The sequence below is a fragment of the Aythya ferina genome (genome assembly GCF_964211825.1).
Source record: "Aythya ferina genome assembly, chromosome: 4".
NCBI classification, from domain to species: Eukaryota; Metazoa; Chordata; class Aves; order Anseriformes; family Anatidae; genus Aythya; species Aythya ferina.
The window spans coordinates 38,554,037-38,578,142 of NC_140300.1; the positions used below are offsets into that span (position 1 = coordinate 38,554,037).

At 35.3% G+C, this 24,106-nt stretch overlaps 1 long non-coding RNA gene across 1 annotated transcript in view; it reads left to right on the forward strand.

Moving 5' to 3' along the window:
- LOC311435582 overlaps positions 1-18,919 on the forward strand; it is a 135,179-nt gene extending 116,260 nt beyond the window's left edge. The window contains exons 11-12 of the long non-coding RNA XR_014692220.1: positions 17,999-18,126; positions 18,560-18,919. This is a non-coding gene — a long non-coding RNA (uncharacterized lncRNA). The remainder of the gene's footprint in view (positions 1-17,998; positions 18,127-18,559) is intronic.
- The last annotated feature ends 5,187 nt before the right edge of the window (positions 18,920-24,106 follow it).

Here is a 24,106-nt window from a genome sequence, read left to right on the forward strand (position 1 = left end):
GCATAACTGTAGGAGAAAAATATATTTTTTCTACTATTCTGATGAAGTGATATTTTCCAAGTTTTGCATATTTCTGATTTAATGTATAGAAGGAGTTCAGCCTCTCACTGTCAGTAGTAGGTAAGATTTTCAACTGACTTTTTCTGCAATTTAGAATTCATGGTGAAGCAGAAGTATTTCTAAACTAAATATGACTAAACCTATAGTGCTTCCCACATCTCTTCCCTTCTCCATCAGAAGGTAGACTGGCTTAGCACTGTTATAATTTACATCTGTTGTGAGAGCAGACCATCTTGCTTCAAGACTGCGTCAAGACTGCACAGTGGATGAGTACAGTCCATGTTTCAAGGTGCTCCCATGTAGTATTTTCTATTAACAGGAAGGTGTTCAGATGTTTCCAATCATAATTGCTGGAATATGTATTTGCCTCTGTTCAGAATTATTTATTTATTTTTTTAAGCTTGGCTTTAACTTTGAGAACTATAATGCTTTATGTAACATTGAAAAGATTATTAACTTTACAGGATTCTTTTTTTCTTCTCTAGTTTTGTGATGACTTTAAAGCCAGTTACTGGAAAAAATAATGTTTGAGGTTTTGGGTTTTATCAAAAAAAAAAGGCAACCTGACTTTCATCTGAAATCTGAGAGTATATTTTTAGCACCAAAACTTATGAAAGCAACGTGCCTGGTGACAGGACAAGGGGGAATGGGCTTAAGTTGCACCAGGGGAGTTTTAGGTTGGATGTTAGGAGGAACTTCTTTACCGAAAGGGTTGTTAGACATTGGAACAGGCTGCCCAGGGAAGTGGTGGAGTCACCATCCCTGGAAGTCTTTAAAAGACGTTTAGATGTAGAGCTTACGGATATGGTTTAGTGGGGACTGTTAGTGTTAGGTCAGAGGTTGGACTCAATGATCTTGAGGTCTCTTCCAACCTAGAAATTCTGTGATTCTGTAACGTAAGATGCCGTTACCAGTACAACACTCCTCCTAACTCTAGTGCAGCTAAATCCAAATTTGACAGCTTCTGCTGATAACATAATATTTAGAATAGCGGTTTGAGTACTTCAGGCTGATGAGGCTATTAAGCACATAAGATTAAAGCATATGAGCATGATTTTCTAACAGAAAAGCTAGAACTTACTACATATCATGTGCTTTTATATAAATGAAAGGAAAAGTGAGTTAAAAATAATATTCTAAACAAAATGGTTTAGAAGAAAATGGAATACATGAGTAATACAAGTAGTCTACTGTAGGTGTTGGAAAAAAAACTTATGCTTAAATTTTCAGCAAATGCAATAAAAACAACAAATTATATCACCATGAGGACAATTACATCTGCTAATGTTTGGAAATCCAAGTCAAAAATTTTAGAGTAATTTTTTATTTTAATTCTGTTAATATTTACAACCATATGCATATTGTTATGGAGTTGTTACAGACAAATCAATCATTAATATTTAAGTAGTCTTGACATATATATATTTGAGCATTGCACAGATCATTCAAGCCTATTTTTATCTAATTTCTGTTATCTTGTCGATATTTTACACTTATGCTAGAATTACTTTTTGAAACAATTTATATATGGACCTTATCATTGATACTGCAGGGGTAAGCATTTCATTCTGCTACTTTGATTAGTCCAAAATGAGGTGAAATGTATAGGTATCGGGGCCCTAATTTAAATTATTATTTAGTTTAATCTTCTTGTGTCCTTAATCAGGCAAAAAGTTTGTCTTCAGTTTGACAGCCCTTTAAGCACTAGTCTAGTGCTTTCTTTAGCTGTGCAAAAGAAAGGTCAGAATTGGAGAACTCACAGAAGATGATTTCCAAAACCCTATCTATAATCCTTCTACCCTTCTTTCTACAATATCTGAAGATTTTCAGAACATTTATACTTGCCATGTTCTGTTTGTTTGCCTGTTTCTCCCTGGTGTGTCACTAGACAATTTTACTGTGGCAAATTACTGTGTCAAGTATGTAAGTTCTAGTCATCATTTCAGACAGAGCTGTCTTGTTAGAAATTGTAGTATACATCATGCTCTGATTAAAAATACTAAGTGTGTTGAAATTCAAAAGAAGTTACTCTGATTGTTTAGAAACCATGGATATATTTTGTTTGTTGTCTGTGAGATAGCTGCAGGGAGAATAAAAGCAGTTACCTCTAGTTATCTTGCTTAGGAGTGGATTATTTTGAGATGGGAGCTGGATGGAATTTATCTCCGAAGGGATGTTACCTATTTTTTATGAAGCTCTTGAAACATAAGGAAATAAAATGGTATGTTGACCTCAGAAGGCTATCTAGTCTTCATTTTGATCACAAAGCAGTGTTAATTGCATGTATGCAGTACATTATAGATGGGAATCCAATCTGCTCCTTCTAGTCTTTGGTATCGTTTCTAGTGTAATGTTTTCTATTATCTGGCTTTAAAGTTATAAGTGGGAATTTTAGCTGGTTTTCCTTTTTTTTTTTTCTTTTCCTTCTTTTTTTTTTTTTTTTTCCCCCTCTCCACTCACCAAATGTTAATCTCATCAGTTCTTAAACCACTCACCACAGTCACTGAAAACATATGTATTTAGCCTTTTCATGTTTTTGAGTACAGGTATTTTCTGTATTGTTTCTTCTTCTTATTATTAACTCTACTTTGTACATTCTTATAAGAGGAATCTTATTTCCTAGTTCTCTATTTCCATTGCTTTTTCTTGGACTCTGTCCAATTTGCTTTTATCAGTCTTGAAGCTCAGTGTCCAAAATTGAATATAGTACTTAACTGAGAAGCAGAAAAAGATTATTTCATATATTCTGAAGACTGTCCATTCAGAGAAATGCTTCTGCATTTTTTCACTACAGCTTGTCTCACATGTAGGCCATTACATCCCTTGGGTCATTTCCAATAAGATGGTGTTTCTTAGACTTCTGTTTTTCACCCTGTATTGTGCAGTTGGCTATTCCAATCTATGTAGTTTAATTATTCTGGCATAAATTGTGTACCTACACTTCCTAGTTGTTGCATGCCATTTTTTCAGATAATTTTTCTGATTTGGAGTAATGCAAAAAAAAAAAAAAAAAAAGATTCTGGAAGTCGTTAAGAAAATTTAAGGGGATAATGTAGTGTAATGCTCTTGAATTTAGAAATAAAATTATTTATGGGATGAGCTTTTTGCTAGGAGATTGGGCATTATACCTTACTCATGACGGGAGATCAACCTGATACTGCAGATACAGTACTGGAGTTGCCCAGCTGGATTACCTTTCCCTATCTGCATGTGTTTGATATCTGCATGTTTTTTTATCTACTTTACTCTGCCCTCTGCAATACTGATTTATCACTTCTACTGTCTTCAAAAAGATGGGCTCCTGGTGTGAAAACAACTCAAAGGTAAAATCAATCTCAACTGAACTAATTCTATAAGGATTTCTCTGGGGGGGAAGGGGGAAAAAAGTGGAGTGTATTGATTACCTCTATAATTATACTTCCTTATGGTCTCATCAAATACCCCAAATTACCTTCTTACCTATCCCTTTCCTGTCCTTTCCCCTGAAATACTCATTTTTAACCTTTTTGTAATGATAAATACAATGATTTTATTAGTAGTGGTAATGATTAATAAGAAACATGACAGGAAAAATGTGTTTTTCATCCAAGTATATTTGCATTATAAGAAGTTTTCAGAAGGAAAAATGACACCAAAATTATTCTATGTTAAACTAGTGATTATAGGTTAAGCTAGTGTTGTGAACATATGGTACAAGAAATCTATCTGTATAAAAAAAATCTAGAAACTTAATTTAATGTGATGTTAATTTTCCTTCAATGAAATGCAAATTTTACAATTATGTGTAGACACTACAGAAATTCCGAATTCATATTCATTAAGGAATGACCATGCATCTAATGAGTATAAGCCTGCCTAAATGCACTATTTAGAATAGAAAATAATGATTGGAAATTCAGTTGGAAAGGATCTTTCATGATCATCTAGTCCAACTGCCTGACCTCTCCTATATTTAGAAGCTGGGTTCCAACTCTCGAGAAGTAACAACTGGTTTTACCTTGTGAAGGTACTTTTTATTTATTTATTTATGTTTTTAGTAGGCTAGAGACAGCTAAAAATTCTTGTTGTGAAAACTTTGAAATGTAGAATATGTAGCTGAGATAACTCATTCTCATTCATTGCAGATATACAGGAAAACTTGACTAGAGAATTTTGTCTGTTAGTTCAACGTTTATTTTTATATTTTGTAACAGGGGGACAGAGTAACCTGACTCTGTTGATGTTTTTTCCATGGTATCTAACTCAGAAAGCCATTGGAGTTTGTTGTCTCTTTTAAAAGCAATGAATTTCCTTTGCTCTCTTAAAATCTGTAAAGCTTTTGCAGATCTGCTAAAGATCTGCAAAAAAACCCAAACATCTTACAAGAACAAATTCTAAAATTTAGTAGTGTGTGTGTGTCAAACACATACGAAGACAGGGATTTCCTATTAACCACTTAGGCATGTTTATGGAAAATGTTATGTTAGGAATGTCTGAGTTTTAGAATTTCTCATTGGGTTTAATAATTTCTCATTTTAAAATTGTGTGGAAGTTAGTATAAAATATTTTGCAGGTCAAACTACAAATATTAGTATAAAAATGTTTTATATTTCAAGTTACATATATATTTAAGAGGAATGTGGTGAAAAAAAGTAAATTTGCATTTGAATCACAAATTTTAAATCTGTGATGACAATCGCGTTTTAGATGAATGACTTTAAAATAGTCTCCACAAACTATATTGTTCATTTTATACTTTATATGGGGGAAAATAGAGGAAAATAAGAACTGTATAGAATATTTTTCAGGTTAGGCAGATTAAATAGTGTTTCATTTGTGAGGTTTGGCTTAAGCATAGAATTATTAAAATAAAATATAACATTATAAAAAATAAAATATAATTATAAAAAAAAAAACAAACAACTTGCTAATTGAAACAATAAAAACTTGATAATGAGGTTTAGGTTAGAAATTAGGATGCATTTCCTCTCAGAAAGAGTAGTCAGGCACTGGAATGGGTTGCCAAGGGAGGTGGTAGCATCACCACCACCATTTTCTGGGGTGTTCAAGGAAAGGTTGGACCTAGTGCTTAAGGAAATGTTTTTGTGGGTGGTAGGTGGTTGGACTAGATGATTTTGAGGGTCTTTTCCAACTTTTATTCTGTGATTTTTCACAAAGAATTCATATTGATGAAAATGCCTTTAAAAAAAAAAAAAAAAAAAAAGTAGGATTTTAGGAAGACCATATATTTCCATATAACCACACAAACCTGAAAATAAATGTGTGTAACCTAAAGTTGTGATTTCTATAAAGAAGAAAGCACCTGCTTCAAATTTTAAAGCAGAGATAGCAGTAGCAAGTATAACAAAATTTAATTAATTAATATCAACTACACAACATCAAGCTAGAATGTTAATGTTTATAAAGTCTTTGAGATCTTCATGTCCCAGAATAAAAGACATTCAAAGAAGAATAATTATGTGGTGTGCTTTCCTTGTTAAAATAAAATACCTAACCATCATTTTAAAACTTTCCTAGTGTTTTAATTTGATTTTGCAGCTGTTAAGTATTTTGGAATGTTTACCATGCCATTGGATCTTTCTGTCAGCAAGACCTTGCATGTCATGGGGCTATCCTGATGAGGACAGTTTTTAAATAAATAAAATCATCAACATAAAGAAAAGTGTTTTATTCAGGGTTGCTAAATACTCTGTTGCTGACGCAGGACCCTAAGGAATTTGCAGTAGAATATTGAAACCAGGTAGCCTGCACGTCGCTGTATTCAGCTACAGTAGTAGAGAATAAAATTACTATTCATAATGCAAGTGCTTTATCACTGTTCTTGCAAAAAAAACTCCCATGAACTTTGAGACCTTGAAAACTAATATGCCAGAAACAATAGTGGTGAGATGGGAAGTGAGAAAAGGTAATTATTGAGCTGTTGTTAAATAAAAAACCCTTTTGGGTCCTTGTATCTGGAAATTTTATGTGTATAAATATATATATATAGAGAGAGAGAGAGAGAGAGAGGGATGCACGCACAGACACACAAAAAACAAATCAAAGAGAATTTGCTAGCTGGAGAGCTATCAGAAAAATGTATTTTAAGTCAAATCATTTTAGACTAGAGGGAATATAATTCGGTGTTTCACAGAACCTGTAGAGTTTTATAAACAGTATCAGGAGTTTTGATAAAATAAATAAAAATGTAAAGCTATTTCAGATAAAGACTCCTTTTTCCCCAGGGAAATTATTTGGCTTTCACTAATGCTGGGACTCCAGAGAAGAGGAGGAAAGGAGAGATGGTAAAGTGGTAAGGAAAAATGGGATCGACATCCAACATTCCCATTTCTTTGACTGGCAGTAATCTGACCCTCCTTAGTTATGAAACTCATAACAGCAAATTTGTACAACTAGAGGTACATGAAACAAATTAGAATAGTTTTAATTGGAATTGGACATCCTCCAATTAGAGGACCCTTTCCTTTTCTCTGATGCCTGTTTTACTTCTGTTTGTTTTGCAGCTGTTTCCCTGTTTTCCTAAGTCTTAGGCATACTCTGTGCTGTCAGGCAGTATTTTCCCCTTTATATTCTTCTTGAAGAAGGGAATACACACATGGGAGCTGTGTGAAATGGGACAAAATTCACAGGCAGATTTGGATGGAGAAGGGAAATGTGTTGGTTTTGTCGTAGAAGTTTGTGTATAGGTTTCACCTTCTTTTGCCTTGGCCATGAACCCCAAGAAACTGTTCCCTTTGCTTCCGGCTATGAGTTTTGTTTATTTGTTTTCTTTAGACTGAGCTGTCATATCAAATTATCAGCAGTTTGTGATAAGTGTCAAGAATCTATTTTATTTTTTGTAGACTTCTATGCCTAAGCATACAGATATAGGATGCATTTTCTTACATCGTGAAGCTCAGATGTGTGTGTATATTTTGGACAGAAAGTAAGAAGCCATGCATTAAGGCAGCATACTTTGGCATTTTAAATCTATACAATTTTCCAGTTGATGGTGTTTGCAAACCAGGGAGAATTTCATTTTTGCATATTTTCTTCCCTCCTGTCACCTTCTGATTGTTTGAAGACTCTTCTGTTTTATTAGGTACCAGTGTCATGATGCATTAATTTGTATCTTTGCAAATATTGAAAGTTATAAGATTTTGTTAGAGAAATACCTAAAATCAGATTCGTAACATTGGTTAGACAGGATTAAACTTTACCTTGCAATCCTGTTGGCCTTAGTTGACCACAGTGCAGATGGAAGTCTTGACAAAAGGAAATATTGACACAAGTTAAATCAGAAGTTAGAATGGGAAAATATTTTTGAAGGAAACATGCAAATCCTACTCCGAATATTATTTTGCAACCAGAGCCTCAGAAAGCTTTTCAGATGGATACAGCTTAATTTGTTGTATATTGGCAAACTAAATGAGGAAAAAATAAGTGCAGAATTTCAGGTAGGATTGCTGTCTTTGTGTATCCTCATGTTGATTTATCTTCCTGTGTTTAGACTGTACTTAAGAAGAAAAATGTATCTTTGTTTCACTTTAGAATACAGCTACTCATTATATTATATTTCAAGTACAAAGCATGCAAAAACACCACCACACAAATTATTTGCTGTTAGAAGACAAAAAAAAAAGCCACACATAAAAATCAACAACACTTTGGTCCATTTGCTGCCTTGAAATGCCCTCTAATCTAACCATTAACTATTACAGAATTATATTTGATAGTGGCTCCACCAAATGAACCATTTTAGATATGAGGACTGTTTGTGCCAATTATTACTTCTGTGCATTTGTGTCATTTAAATACAAACAACGCTGAATTTCAGCAGATTACATGCTATTCTAGATAGGTTATTACATGAATGTTTGTATTCTTTTTAGTTAGTTCCTGTTTGAGAAGGATATGTCTGTGATTGAATATTGTGAATATCTTCATAACCTCTCCAATAAAGCTTTAGATTAGAACTACTGGAATACAACCAATATCTTAATGAAGAGACTGATACTTCAGTAAGATTGGTAGGCCTCGCAGGAGCGTGTGAAGACTTTGTAATTGATAGTTGTCTGAAATCTGTACTACAACAACTGTCAAGTCAATTAAAGAACATAGCAATATGTAATAAAATATATTCTGGGGATCTTTTCTCAGTTGCTCTTTTGTAAGTAGATGTGGTCTTGGATATTTGCATGACTAAAGTGTCATGCTAAAGTGTCCCAGGTCCTTCTCTACCAGGCAACTTTCCAACCACTCCTCTCCCAGCCTGTAGCTCTGCTTGGGGTTATTGTGCCCCAGGTGCAGGACCCGACACTTGGCCTTGTTGAACTTCATACAGTTGACCTCAGCCCATTGGTCCAGCCTTTCCAGATCCTTCTGCATATCCTTCCTAACCTCGAGCAGATTGACACATGCACCTAACTTGGTGTCATCTGTGAACTTACTGAGGGTGCACTCGATGCCCTCATCCAGATCATCGATAATGATATTAAAGAGGACTGGCTCCAGTACTGAGCCCTGGGGGACTCCACTAGTGACCGGATAACAGGCTGGGGACTGTGATTGCTAAGGTGCATTTAATGCAACATAGCAGTAGACCTACACTGGATTTTTTTATGCCAGTTTTATTCTCTGGTTTAAGAAATAGAAAATGGAAAATTATATTTGTTTATAGTGTATGTGTGTTTAAAACTGGCTATATATCCATTTGCACACAAGTAGGCCTGTAGGAGATCAACCTGTGGTTGGTATGAGCAATGTTTAACACAAGCGGTGAATAACATCCGATTCAGTTTGTTGGGAGCAATTGTGATTAGACTTGCATATAGGCGGGCGGAGAGAAGAGGAATGTTGGAAAAAATTCTTTTCAGTTTCCCCCAAATAAACCTTGCCATTAATGGTAGTACTGACGAGGTTGAACTGCGTTTCTGCATCAAAATATAAAAATGAAATTCCACTTGTGCTTGCAATATTTATTTAGAGTACTTGATGATCTACTCCTGAAAATATGTAAGAGAAAATAGTTGTGAATAGTTGTGAATTTAGAATCACAAAGCGGTTAAGTTTGAAGAACACCTTTGGAGATGATCTAGTCCAACCTACCTGCAGGGTCAACTAAATCTCAGGGCTGTGACCAGTTAGGTTTTGATCATCTCCACAAATGGAAACTCCATACCTTCTGTCAGCAAACTTTTCTAGCATTTGACCAGCCTCACAGAGTGCCTTAGCTATAATACACTATATAGAAATATACAGTATATAGAAAAATACAGTGTATAAAAGCTAAGAAATACCATTTAATGTTTCTGTCAAGTGTGATGTGCTGTCCTCAAAATCAATGTTACAGAAAGCATGCATAGTTGCCACATCTTAACAACATGTTTCTAAGAAACATTTGATTAATTCTGCAGAGTAGTATCTTCAAATTAATGCTATCGTTTATGCCACAGGAGGTATATAGAAGTGCTTAGTTTGCTTTATGAGTAGTGATGACGGTTTTGTAATTTTCAGTAGACGGTTTTGTAATTCTCAGTAATGCCCTATGATTAGTTTAAGGAATATCCTAATAAATAGTAGAAGTTTAGATGTAGCAAAAACTGAATTTACTTACTCTATTACAGTCAGTAATTTATTTCTTTTTGCCCAAAGAGCTGGGTTTATACTGATTAGTATAAATACAGATGCCATACAAAAGAGGCACACTAACAATTCTTCTTCATATGTCTGTACTTTACGTTACATGTTTTAAAAAAATATATTTATCATAAAACATGTTTAGTTGATTCATACAATCATAGAATGGTTTGGGTTGGAAGGGACCTTAAACAGGCAGGGAGGTTGTAACTAAGTGGGCTTTTTAAGGCAGGGACAGACCAGGTTGCTCAAAGCCCCATCTAGCCTGGCCTTAAGCAACTCCAGGTATGGGGCATACTTGTACATAACATCTCTGTATAACCTGTTCCAGTGTCTCACCACCCTCACAGTAAATAATTTCTCCCTTATATCTCATCTAAATCTACTATATTTTAGTTTAAAACCATTATCCCTTGTCCCGTCTTTACACTCCTTGATAAAGAGTCCCTGTCCTGCTTTTTTTGTAGCCCCTCCTGCAGGTACTGGAGGGCCACTATAAAGTCTCCCTGACACCTTTTCTTCTCCAGGCTGAACAACCCTGACCCTCTCAGCCTGTCTCCATATGAGAAATGCTCCAGCCCTCTGATCTGGCCCTCTTCTGGAATTGCTCTAAGAGGTCCATGTCCTTCTTATACTGAGGGCTCCAGTGCTCCAGATGGGTTTTCATGAGGGCAGAGAATTGAGAAGAATCAACCCTCTCAGCCTACCAGCCATGTTGCTCTTGATGCAGCCCAGGATACAGTTGACTTTCTGGGCTGCAGGTGCACATTGCCAGTTCATGTTGTACTTCTCATCAGGGCTGCTCTCAATCTATTCCCCACGCAGCTTGTATTTGTGCTTGGGATTGCCCTTGTCCAGGTGCAGGACCTTGCACTTGGCCTTGTTGAACTTCATGAGGTTCACACAGGCCCACCTGTCAAGGTCCCTCTGAATGGCATCCTTTCCCTTCTGTGTGTCCACCACTCCACACAGCTTGGTATCGTCAGCAAACTTGCTGAGGTTGCGCTCAGTCTCACTATCCATGTCACTAGCAAAGTTGTTAAACAGTCCCAGTGCCAACCCCCGAGGAATGCCACTCATCGCTTATGTCCATGTGGATATTGAGCCATTGACTGCAACTCTTAGAGTGCAACCATCCAACCAGTTCCTTATCCACTGAGTGGTCTATCCATCAAATCCATGTCTCTCCAATTTAGAGACAAGGCTCTCATGGGGGACAGTGTCAAATGCTTTGCACAAGCACAGGTAGATGATGTCAGTTGTTCTTCCCCTATCCACCAGTGCTGTAAACCCATCACAGAAGGCCACCAGATTTATCAGGCACAACTTGGCCTTAGTGAACCCATGTTGCTTGTCACCAATCACATCCTTATTTTCCACGTGCCTTACCACAGTTTCCAGGAGGATCTGCTCTGTGATCTTGCCAGGCACAGAGGTGAAATTGTCTGGCTTGTAGTTCCTTTTTTTTTCTTCCCCTTTTTAAAAATGGGGGTTATGTTTCCCCTCTTCCAGTCAGTGGGAATTTCACTGGACTGCCATGGCTTCTCAAATATGATGACCAGTGGCTTAGCAACATCCCCTTGTTCCTTCAGGACCATAGATGCATCTCATCAAGTCCCACAGACTTGGGCACCTTCAGGTTCCTTAGCTGGTCTTGAACCTGATCTTCTCCTACAGTGGGTGGTTCTTTATTCTCTCTGTCCCTGTCTTTGCCTTCTGGGATTTGGGCTATGTGGTTAGAGTTCTTGCTGGTGAAGACAGGCAAAAAATTCTTCATTGATACTTCAGTGTTATTTCTAATATGGTTAGGAAGCAAGAATATTTGACAGTTGTTTCCCTATTTTCAGCTTAAGTGTAAAGCTGAAATGTTTTCTGCAAATTAACCTCTAAAACCCTTAGAATGATTATGTTGACAGTTTCAAAAAATATTTGCAGTGTGGAAATACATCATGTATATCTGAGTCAACAGAAAACATATCAACCAGGAGTTAATTCATTTTATACTCTTACCTACACTTAAATAATGTACTACCATGGGACGTTTTTTATTTTGATAAAAATGTACTTTCAAGAAGAAAACTGTTTTCTGTTTTTGTTGTTTTATTTTTATTTGTTTTTAGTAAATCAGTTACTTTGTAAAATATTGAACACTTTATTATTGTTATGTGGTCTGCATATTCCAACATTATAAAAGGTAATGAATGCTTTTTGGTTCCAATGCTGTATCATAATTTTTCAGTAGTTATTCAAAATCAGAGTATGGACAATTAAAATAATTTTCATGTTTACTCTAACGGAACTGTTATGAAGAGAAAACAGGAAAGAGAGAAGGTTAGGAATACCACAGTCTGTGCAATGTATGAATTCAGTTCATGTTACAGAAAAGACTTCTGATTCATAAATAAGAGCTGGTTTAACTGTTGGCAGTTCTAGACATACCTGCAAAAATCTATTCATCAGTAAGTTACTTTACTTCACATAAAAAAAATTTCCATTTTAAGATCAATAAAGGTAGAATTAGGGTGTCAACCTTATCAAACCTATAAGGATTCATCAGTTAACTCTTATTAGTACAATAACCCTTCTCCAAAGCCATGCTAATAAGAATTCAGTAAGATGTTGGGATGAAGTAATGAATGAGCAAACTTTTTTTCTTGGTAGAGGTACTTAGAAGAGCTATGCATGAAAGCCCTTCATTTGACTATGTGGATAGGGCTTGATTTTCTTTTCTCTCCTGATCACCAATTAATTACAACAGGTTTTATCCTGAATATCCTAATAGTTTTAGTTAAAAGCCTCTTCTGTATTTTAGAACATCCTTTATTTATATTCAGTAACAGAAGCAAAACAAAGCTAAGCAAGAGTTTGGCATAGCCTGCTTAGAGAGAAAAAAACGAAAAAAGAAAAAAGAAAAAAAATACATCTATGATTCTTTATGCAATCCCTCTGATTTAAACCTGGAAAGAATGAAATTGAGTCTTCATAGTCTGAGTCTTCAAGTGTCTTCATAATGAGAGCGTTCTCACTCCTTCCCCTTTCCCACCTTTTATTGCTGAGTGTGTCACTACATGGTATGGAATATCCCTTTGCCCAGTTTAAGTCAACTGCCCTGGTGATTTCCTCTCCCCAGTTCTCGCCCACCTCCCAGGCAACTGGCTCCTGGGGGTCTTTGGAGGGAGTCTTGATGCTGTGGCAGCATTGCTCATCAACAGACAAAACATTGGTGTGATATCAGTGCTGTTCTAGCTGCAAGTGCAGAGCACAGCACCGTACAGGCCCCTGCAGGGAAAGTTAACTCCATTCCAGCCAGACATAGTACACTATTAGAAAGGATTTTCTACTGTATGTCAAGTCTTGTAACTTGTCCCACCTTTCACATGTTTTGTTTTTTTTTTTTCCTCTGGAAATTTTCCCTTTGTGTAATCATCCATGGTAAAGAAATGCATATAATAGTTTAAGAAGGGTCAACATCAAGAATTGTCCCTTATTTTGGTATTGCAACCTCAATTTTTACAAAGAAAAACCTTCTTAATTTGTCATATACTTCATAAAATGTACCATTCTTGGTGTCTTTTACAATGCATATATGAGTAGTAGTTTTTATAGATAATATTTATACACTACCAGCCTGCATCGAAGAATTTGAAATAATGCAATCATAATTAGCTTCAGTATCTATTTTATTGCAACTTTAAATAGAGATTGAATGTACTGAAATAAAAAAAGAAAATGTAGCTGTGTTCAAATGACCTGAATTCTACCAGTGTTCCTGAACCTGGTGCTTACTGTGAACAGCATTTGTGAACTGATTGTATCTTGATGGATCCCACTTTACCTCAACTGTTTATTTAAAGCATCTGGATTGCTTTTTAGAGGCTCTCAGGAAATGCTGACCTTTTCTCCATTGACCAATTGCATGAATTTAACACAATATTTCCCTGAAAAAAACAAGCATATTGTGTTGAGAAACATAAACATTTTTTTACAGGTTTTCTTCCAAAACTGAAACTTTTAAGTGATTTAAATATATCTGACTTAATTTGAGGAATTATAAGACATTGCTTGTTAGGATTAATTAATTTACTTTTTTTTTTCTCTCTAATTTTTGAATAGAAATTTAGAAAAATCTTTATATAAAGCTTTTGAGACTACTGCTTACTATTTAATTATAATTTTGTCTTTGTAGTTTTGATCTATAAAACCACTGTATCTTGTGACTAGCTGCATCTGCAAACTCCACAGGGAGGGGTAGGGGGAATGTGAATGAACTGATGCTGTCTAGAGGTACTTAGCCCAAAAATACTGGTAGAAAACCTCTGTTTCAAGAGTGAGATTTTTATAACAGTAGCTAAGATAATGGGTTGCAATTGCTTTTAGGTATGTTAAATGTTATTTTTATAACTTTATCTAGGTTTTGTCCAGGGCAAAGGGATGCTGTTCACAGTAAGACTAACCTTATTGTTTCATGCAGGCTTGTAATACTATTTGTATAAGCATTTGCTCTCTTCCCGAAAGTATTTCATCAGCAACTGTAATCCATACTTGAACTACTTAGGGCAAGAATACCCAGCTTCTAGGTGATTGAGATCAGGCTGAGTTAGAGAGTTTTGACTAGGTTACAGAAGTTAATGAAACGTGTTGCAGCTGGATAGAAATGTCCCAGGCCCAGGGATCAGCAGGTAATTTTGATACAGAAGATCAAGAATGGGATTATCAGTGTGATAGGATCAAAGTATAGTTGATATTATTTACCGTATTTGACATTTCTGTTTGAAGGCACACCTTAATTTCTTTTCGAGTTACTATATTTTTGTTCATTTCTGTATGATATTACTCCCAGCATAGTTTGTTTAAAATGATGATCTGTCAAAATGAATGATAGTCATGTGGAAGACGGTGATTTGGGCTACTTTCTGAGAGGTGCAAGATTTCTGCAGATAGCATTTCAGAATTACATAGAGGCCTCATCCAAATTGAAAGTGTTAGAGAACCTAATTGTATTTTTTTTTCCTTTTACCACAGTTAGAAAACTTTTTGGTCTGTTATCTGTGCAATACACTTTTTTACTACTTTTGCTTTCTTACCTGTTTGAAGGGAATAAGACGAATGGTGTGAGAAAAGATGAGTGTTCAAAAATCAGTTGTCTGATAGGCTCAAAATCTGTTTCATTGAGCCTTTTTAGTTGATCAGTGCTTTATCTATTGCACACACATCTGGAGAACATCTGGTGTTTATGAGCAGCTTCATAATTTAGAGCTTTAGCTTACAGTTACATGCAGGCTGTTGTTCAGATATTTTACTAAACTGTTGTTAATAAATAAAATGTTTGTTTTGTTTGTTAGTAGTGTTTCTGTCTGGCAGTATAGTGTGTAGGCACATGAACCATTTGGATTAGATCTGCATTCCAGATCAGTCTGCCTATGGCAGAAGGGTTTTCTCCTTTGGAATTTACTTTGATTTCTTGAATATATCACAAATGAATACAAATGTATTCTGTATTTTAATAATTAATTTCCATAACTAGGGAAAGTATTAAATGACCTGAGTGTAGCTATGTAAAACAAACAAACAAAAACCACTTTTATTTGCCTTTATTTATGTATAAAATGATTTGTCAAATTGTGAGATTTGTGTGGAAGGTGGTGATTTTGACAGTAAAAATTCTGAGATTATGAAAGATGGTAACAATAATCTTTGTGAACAGTGAAATTTAGTGTTGTCAAACTGAGTGCTATTTGATGAGGATATACCTCAGGAAAAACTTTCACTAGCATAAATTTATTGTATTTTAAGATTCAGAAATGCATATATGCTTATATAGCATCTTGGTATATAGAACCAGAAGAGATGACTTTGCTGCACATGACTATTTCAGAGCCTTTTTTTTTTCATCAGCACTTTGATACAAATTTGTAAACACCTCAACTATTCGTATAAATACGTGTGTTCTGTAGAGTGAGAGAAACCAAGAATATTCACCTTCTAGAGAAAACTGTGAAAGTGTTCATGCAGCACAGGAGCCTGTTTGAGAGGTTCAGGAATTTATCTGAGGCAAAAAGAGTAAGGACTGGTGAAGTGATCGGTTTAGAGAATACAGTGTAGCCATAGATTATATTTCTAAAAAATACAGAGAAAAAAAAATGCTTGAAGTTTATTCATAAAGTTGAATTTAACTAAGAAATATCATTACCTAACTGTACGTTCTGATGCTATCATAACAAGGCAAAAATATAAAAGTAGTTCAATGCTTCATTTACTGATAACATGGCCGATGTTGCCATCTGTATTTTAGTAACTTATTCTTCAGATATTCCAAGTAGTATGTGTACATGCATGCACTCTTTATGATTTTGTGGATAGGACTCTGAAATATATGCAAAGCTTACAGGGGATCCATTACTGCTAAGTCCATTTCCTTTGTAAATATTGATCTAATTGAAAAATTCAGTAACCACAGCACAAACATTCAATTCTGTATCTCATACTCAGATAAAGAAATAATGTGGTTAAGTTTGTTTTTATAGTTCCAGCATTTTGCTTACCAAAACCAAAATTAGGAAGTATCAAGGGTTAAAAAGAGTATTGCTGTATTACTTAGGAACAGTAATGAAGAATTAAGACTTGTTCTGGAAATATATGTGTATAGATAAAGGTTTTTTGTTTGTTTAATAAAATGATTAATGGAGTTTTGCAGATAGTACACTCAAAGCTATTAAATAATTGAATTTATATGCAACATAAATACCAGGTTGCCATGACATTATAGATCCTTCAGAGTCTGTTGGTACTGAAACTGCTGCTATTAAGAATGTGTGCTCTAAATAGAGATTGCATTATTGTTTTCCAGATGACAACAATGAATTTTTAGAACCTTTTTAATTAGTTTCTTAACACTTTTTACAGTAAAATGTCAAATAGAAGTAAATTAAATATAACAAAATGAGTTAGAAATGTTTGTATGCACACAAACACTAATAAGGAAGAGCAAGGTTACAAGGAACTATGACTAATATTTACAAAGAATTAAAGGACAGCTCATAAATTGTCTTATTAAAAGTTTTTTTTTTTGTTTTGTTTTGTTTTGTTTTGTTTTGTTTTGTTTTTTCCCCTTCTGTGGAGTTGAAACTCAGGCTGAGAAGCAATACTTCTGGGAATAGAGTAACTGTGAATGCTCCCTGAAGGCCTGAAACTGAAGAACCAAAGCTTTATGGCTTTACCTTTATATCTCTCTTGGCTTAGAAATCAAATCTTTTGCAAACCCTTTAATGTCATATTGAAAATGACACTTATGCAAGATTTATTAATTTTAATTTAACAGCAAACAAAACTTTCTCCCAAGCCAATTTTAAATACTATCTTTTTAAAACCATAAGGAAGGTAGTTCTTCATTTTCTGAAGGTAAGACCTTTGATGAGACAGTCTTGGTCTTCTATAGTGTGCTTTCACTTACAGCACTTCCCAACAAAACATTTACCTGCTTAGGGCTTCCTAACTGTTGTGTGCCTGTGCAGCTTAAGATAGGCATCATTTTCCTGATGAACCCATAACATTTATGGTCTTTGGAATGTCAGAATTGATCCAAGGATGATCATTTGCCTTTGGTCAGCTAAAGGAATAGTTTTCAGTCACAAACATTGTAAGCTTTATCATCATATTTCCATTTCAGCACCCTCCTTAAGATGAGTGTGCCACAGGCACAGACATTCCTATCAGCCATTTTTCTGGGATCTCTGTATAGGGAAGAACGTTGAACAGAGTGCTATAAATTCTTCTCACGCACTGCAGTTTCTTGTGGCAGGTTTTGCAAGCATGAACTTTCTCCCTTCATCTCTAGCAGAAATGTGAATTATCATGCATGTTAATTTCTGCGTTAAAATACAAATGGTGTTGCTGTAACCTAAAGGCCCTTATTGGAAATCTTGACTGCTCAGGAGCAGCAGATCCTTTGAGGATGGCAGTTCTTGGCTGCCTTGTGTTGGCCATATCTTTAACAAGGTGGTCAGTTCAAAATTATTTGCTTGTGGGAAAGGGTTTTCACCTCAAACAGCACAGAATGTTGCAGATTGGTAATGGTGTAGGCAAAGCCCAATGAAAAACTTTTGTAGGCAGGGAATGGCATTTTGTTTCAAAACAAAACCGATGACACTTACTGATCCTCACACCTGCATACCCCTGAGCACTAGGACATGTGTTCCCATTTGCTCTGGCTGGCACCCAGCTGCCCAGACCCTTGTACCTGGACAGCCTGTCCAGGTCTGTCCCTTTGACACCAGGGAGCATGAGATTGCTAGTGCTGAACCCTGCTGTCTCCTTTCCCTAGGCCCTACTGGAGGATGCCCATGAGCATGGGGGACCCTCTGTGTCCCCTGTTGGAGCTGACCGTACTGCAAGCCGTACAGATCTCCTTGCTGTCCACCTGCCCAGCTGTCCAGAGGAGTCACATATGAGGTGTGCATGGTTCAGCTAAGTAGCTTAGAAGGACCTTACAAGGGCCCTTAGATAAAGCTAAATTTCTCTGAGGTTTGCAGAGATGCTATTGGACACTCTCTCCTATCAAACTGCTTCTGGGCATTTTCATGGAAGTTTCCGTCAGCCTTGACCTTCAGTAGTTCTCTTAACTCCCTCAAGTAGGGTGCTAGAACTAAATGCTTCTTCCTGTGAAGTCATTTATTTCTTTAGTGGCAGCTTAATAGGAACTTTCAACAGGGCCTGCCGTTATGAGTGTATCTCCTTGGAGGGATTCATTTTGGACAGACAAATCACAATAGCTACAGCTGAAGTCTTTGCACTCTGACTGATAGTTAATCTAAAAGGAGGCTTTTAATTCTGTTTCTTTTGGAAGATCTATCCCTAAAAGACATGTACTCATTTGTTGTCCTAGACACACAGGAATACAGTGAAGATGCAAGGGATATGATTTAATTAGGCTTCAGCTCTACAAACTCATCTGGGAAGTATCCAGCACTAATTCTGACACAGCAGGTCATGATTCTTCTCTGGTGGAAGTCTGGATTATTTCCTGATTAATGTTATGGTCCACCTGTTGAAGAAGTGACCTGGTACCAAAAGCCTTGCATACCACCAGGATGCTGGTGTTTTTTAATTTCTGATGCAGCCACTGTCTGTGTCAAGGTGGGAGGAAAAGGGAGGGGAAAAGCGCTATAATGGTGGTATGAGGATTAGATTTGTTATCTTGTCTTGAGAAGTTAAAAAATTAAACCAATACACTTTCTGAAAAACAGTCACTCGTCACTGCTTTATTAGAATGCTTAGCAATATTTTCCAACATCTAAGAATAAAAGCTAGTCTATGCCAACTTTGCTGTAGGGAGATTAAACCATAACTGAAACTAAAACCAAGGTCCTGATCATATTTCTTTGGCAGCCTGGAGCCAGTAAGCAGAAAATAGACATTTCCTTACATGTCTGCTTTTTCCCTCAATGTAACAGAGCAAGTAACTGCTAGGTATTTGTTTCCCTCAAATAAATAGTTATTCTGTTCCCGTGGTTTCTGCACCCCCATAGCTGTTTCTATCTGAACTTTTCTTTTAAATGAAGCAATTTCAATAGTGGCTGTTGTGTTTGAAGTTTGTACTGTTAACTGATAAAAAAAAAAAAAAAAAAAAAAAAGGCATAACAATGCTAGGCTGCAGTTGTTTTATTATTTGTATTATTATCATTACAGTCTTTGTGGAGGATGAGAGGAATGTGGAGCAAATAGTGACTCTGAAAGTGATATACTAAAATTTAGAGTAGGTTTACTGAATGAAATAGAAATTTAAGACAGAATTGAACACTCACAAATCTCTGTAATATTTAGACATTTTATATTGACTTGAATTTTGTGACACTTTTTATGTCTTCATGAAGAAAAACTTACTTTCCTAAATTAACATAAATGCCATAGCTTTACAGAAAACACTCAAAAGGAAAAGCAATATTTCCTACAGAAACAAAGTTTCAGTTTAAATAATAAATAAGAAGACTGTCCTCCACTAAGTTCATAGAACTAACTCAGTGGAACTCCTATAATGAGGGTGTTTGCTTTCTACAAAATTCTAGTTTAGGAAATATTTTGGTTCATTAGAGATAACATCTGGTCAGCCCTAAGAAGTTTGTCTTACTTCAAAAATGTTTTTATAGGAGACTCTTCACAAAGGCAAATATTTCCATTGGCAACTGGTTCTAAACAGAGGATAATGGATTCATCTGTCGAGGGAAATAATATACATATTCAATCTCTTGCTCACAGAAGTAATAAGGGTTTCACATAAATGTGAAAAGAAACGAATATAACAGATGTCTTTAGGTCTGTTTAATGCTTTATCCATTTTTTTTCAACACTAGGCATATAAGTGTTGTATATATGTAGCTTCTAATACTGACACAAAATTTAGTAACTCAGCATAGAATTGGTTCTTCTAAAAATCCTATCAATGCTTCTGTTGCACATACTAGTTTTTTGAGGACTTTCATTTATTCCTCCATTTGTGTTAAAATGCTCAAGACAATGTTATTAGTCTCACACAGAATCTTGTCATATATCTGCCTATGCCCATTGCTGGAACACTTAGCTTGGTGATTGCAGAGATAGGTACATTGGATTCAATTTTAAATCTGTTTTATCCTTTGAGATTTAGCTTTCTATTCAGTGATCTTGTGTTTAAAGGTATCTGGCATCAAGAATATCAAATTATCTGTCAATTAGATAGCTTTCACTGATCCTAAATTTTGGCTTGCTGTTGAAAAATGTGATTTTAATCTATCCTATGCTTTGCTCTTTTTGCTGGATGTTACTTTCAACAACAGTTTGGTTTTGTCGTGTCACAGCCTTTTTTTTTTTTTTTCTTTCATTTTATAGGATGTCTTTAGTCCAACACAATTGTAATTCATTCTTCTGTTAGTTTTCACTGCTTTACTAGATTTTTTTCCCATTTACTGTCACTGTATTGGTATTACAGAATGGAATCCCTTCTGTTATATATAATAGTAGAGTCTTTTACCAAGCAGAATAATCTGTATGTGTACATGTAATATACAGAGACGCCCATTTGGGGAAAACATTATCAGTAGGTTATTAAAATTGTAAAGTAAGGCATTTAAAATGTAGAAAATGCCAAAATGAAGATTTTTCATGCAGCCTAATTGTCCTCTCTATGTATATTATCCTCTTTAATTAGATGATTTTTCTCTATTTTTCACTTTTATAGTCAATGCACAGGGCACACTGCATTCCTATATGTGCAAATATTCACAATTTTGTCAGAATCATCCAGTAGACATGATGGTGGTGATGGTGGTAGAAAAGTCAGCAGCTACAGCATTGCATGTGAATGTAGGGCTCTCACTCATTGGGGATTCATGTAGTTGTGTTAGGAGTGGAAGAACTCAGTGGGGAGCCTGGCATATTGTCTGGGGAACCTCACCTGAGAGTCTGGGTGTACACAGAAGCATGCCTGTCTGAGGGAATGGCATTTATTTTGCCTGCTTCAACATGTTTCAAGGCTGATAAAATGACACTCACCACTAGGGAACATCCAGCAAACAACTACAGTGGAGAATTTCCAAGCTAGTTAATACTGCCCTCATTTTAGAAGTGTAGAAGTGAGACCCTGAAAACTTTTGTACACAAAGTTAGTAAGCCACAGAACATAATTGTCTGGAGTAAGTGATATTGCATGTTTAAAGAATTGCCCTCCTTGTCTTTGAGTGTAACTATGAACAGTCCATAGTTCCATCAAATCTCTACCTCCCAGAGTAAGGACCCTGAAAAATGAATTAATGCATCCTTTCAATAACTTGGATTCATATCCAGTACTAAATGGCAACCTCATGGGATAAAGTCCAAGTTTCTAATACAGTGTTTGGCTATATTAATGCTTCAAGCAGTTAACAGCACAGCCTTTGAGATAAATTGGTGTCAGTAATTTATTTTTTTCCTTTGTGTACATTTGTTAGTATCTCAGGAGCAAGAAGCTTATTCTTCCACTGAGACAAAAAACAATTTCCTAGTTAATGGAGGAATGCAGTTATTCTTGAACCTCATTAAATTCCAAAATCTGGAACAGACTTTTACTGTCTTTGGTTAATCTCTGATACCATCTCTTGACCTCTCATATTCTTGACCTCGTCTTGCCTCTGATTTCAGCAGCCTTCCCTTTTTTCTGTCAGTATTGCCTTATGATTCCAGTCCCACCCTTTCCCAACTTCATCTGTTTCTTAAATTTGCACGAATACATATATATATATATACATACATATATATATATACATATATATATATATATATATGTATGTATATATATATGTATATGTTAAATAAAACCTCCTGGTTTTGCAGTGAAACAGAATTTGTTAAAATTCAATAGGGATGGACAGAATTTTTCATTGTCATTTTCTGCTTTGCTAATAGTTTCTCAAAGCAAAATTCAGATGCTTTTTTTTTTTTTTTCCCCCAGTTCTAATCCCCATTTATCAATTTTCATACTAAAACTATTGCTTTGTGAGCTTTGCAGTCTTAGCATTTATATTGTGTGCCTCTTTCTACTCTTCCTGAAGCTAACTGTTCAAAAATGCAACCATGAAAAATATGAGAAACATATGCTAGCATCATTTTGAAAACTACCTTGTTTACCTTATCCCTTTTAAATATAGAGAAGAAACCCCTGTATAATTCTGATGTTTAATAAATATTATATGTGGTGAATAAGACTGCTTGGAAAAAGATGGTTTCTATTAAGTCCATAATGAAACAATAGATATGTACTTACTGCTCTGGGGGTTTCAAACCTCTCTTCTTCATGGTACATGCCACATTGTAAAATATTATATTGTTATGTTTTGCACTTTGTTGTTTTTGTTTGTTTGTTTTTCTTTTCCTTAATAGTTTTGATATCCAATATCTCACTCAGATACAGTGGTCTCATCATTCTGTTGAGAAACTTGAATACAGCAATTGACCTGAGGTATTTTGGAAATACACATAGTTATGTGAAAAGGATGAAATTTTACTACACCATGTTCCTAAGTGAACATGGGAATTGCAGATGTTTCCAGTTCACTCTTGGATAACATGTGCTCCTTTCAATTAATGCATATTACTAAAATAATTTGAAGCAAGACTTTAGACCTTAAACACATAATTAATATAAGGATCAAATATGTCTAACTTCTGTCTCTTAAAAATTATGCATTGACATGTTTCCCAAGTATGTATGAAACCATAATGAGAAAATCAAGAACTGTTCAATGCATGATTTTCCCATGTAGCATGCATGTGTGTTAGACGCATGATTTTCCCATGTAGCGTGTATGTATTAGAGCACTATATAACTCTAAATGAAAACATGCTAATTTAGGATTGTTTAAAGATAGCACAGAGGAAATAAAGAAAAAGCTCTTTATTCTTAATTTTTTCTAAAACTTAGTTAACAACCTAGAATTATCAGGAATTCTTGCCTTTACTCACACTGCCACCCCTTGAAGCCTCTCATGAAATGTCACGTCATCTTCCCATCACCTTCCACTCCAATGCCACCTCCCAAAGAAATTATCAAAGATGATTTTCTGGACTGTAGTGCATAAATTCATTCTGTTTCCTACTTCAGGTTTGCAGGTTCTTTTCTGCACCTGTTCTTCTTTCCCTAAGCAGATCAGTAGTTTGCTGTTTATATTTGCATGGTGTATCCATTGCTTCTATAAGGGAGGATTAGTAAAACCAGCTGATAATATGTTTTGTTTGTTTGGTTTTTGGTCTTTATTGATCTTGTATCTACTTTGAGCTTGTGCCAAAAGTATATAATAGGGTGTTACATGCTTGTCAGACAAGTTACTACACTAATTTGTGAAACAGTTCTAAGCAGGATTATCAAACTAGGACTCGTGACTCGTTTTTTTCTAACTGAATCTTTAACTTTATATTTTTTTCACATTAGTCAGAAAGATCAGGAATGATGCATTATGGGAATGGATTCAGTTCTGGTGAGATGAATCCTGGTGTCTGCTTCAGAAGGTTCATTGCCTTTAATAAGTAGCCTTTCAATCTGTTTGAAGTATTTAAAATCATTTCCCTCCCTTTAGAAATAAGTTTTGCTGCTGAATTGTGTTATACAGAAATGAGTCGATTTATGTAAATGACTTTTCTGCATGGTGGAGATAAAATAAAAATAAAAATAAAAAATTAACAGTTTCAGACATCTGTGACTGAATTTCTAAATGAAACAACTGGAATAGTTAACTGAAAAATTTGAGAAAAAATAATACATACTCACCTTTTAATTCTTTAAGTTTAAATGTAAGCTGCTATTTCAAAATGCAGGACTAAATTTAACACCTTTGAAGTTTTAAATCGCCATTTTTGCTTTTAAACATATCAATTGTTTGAGTTAATCCAACTTTTTTCTTTGATTTCCTGATTTCCAGGTAAATCA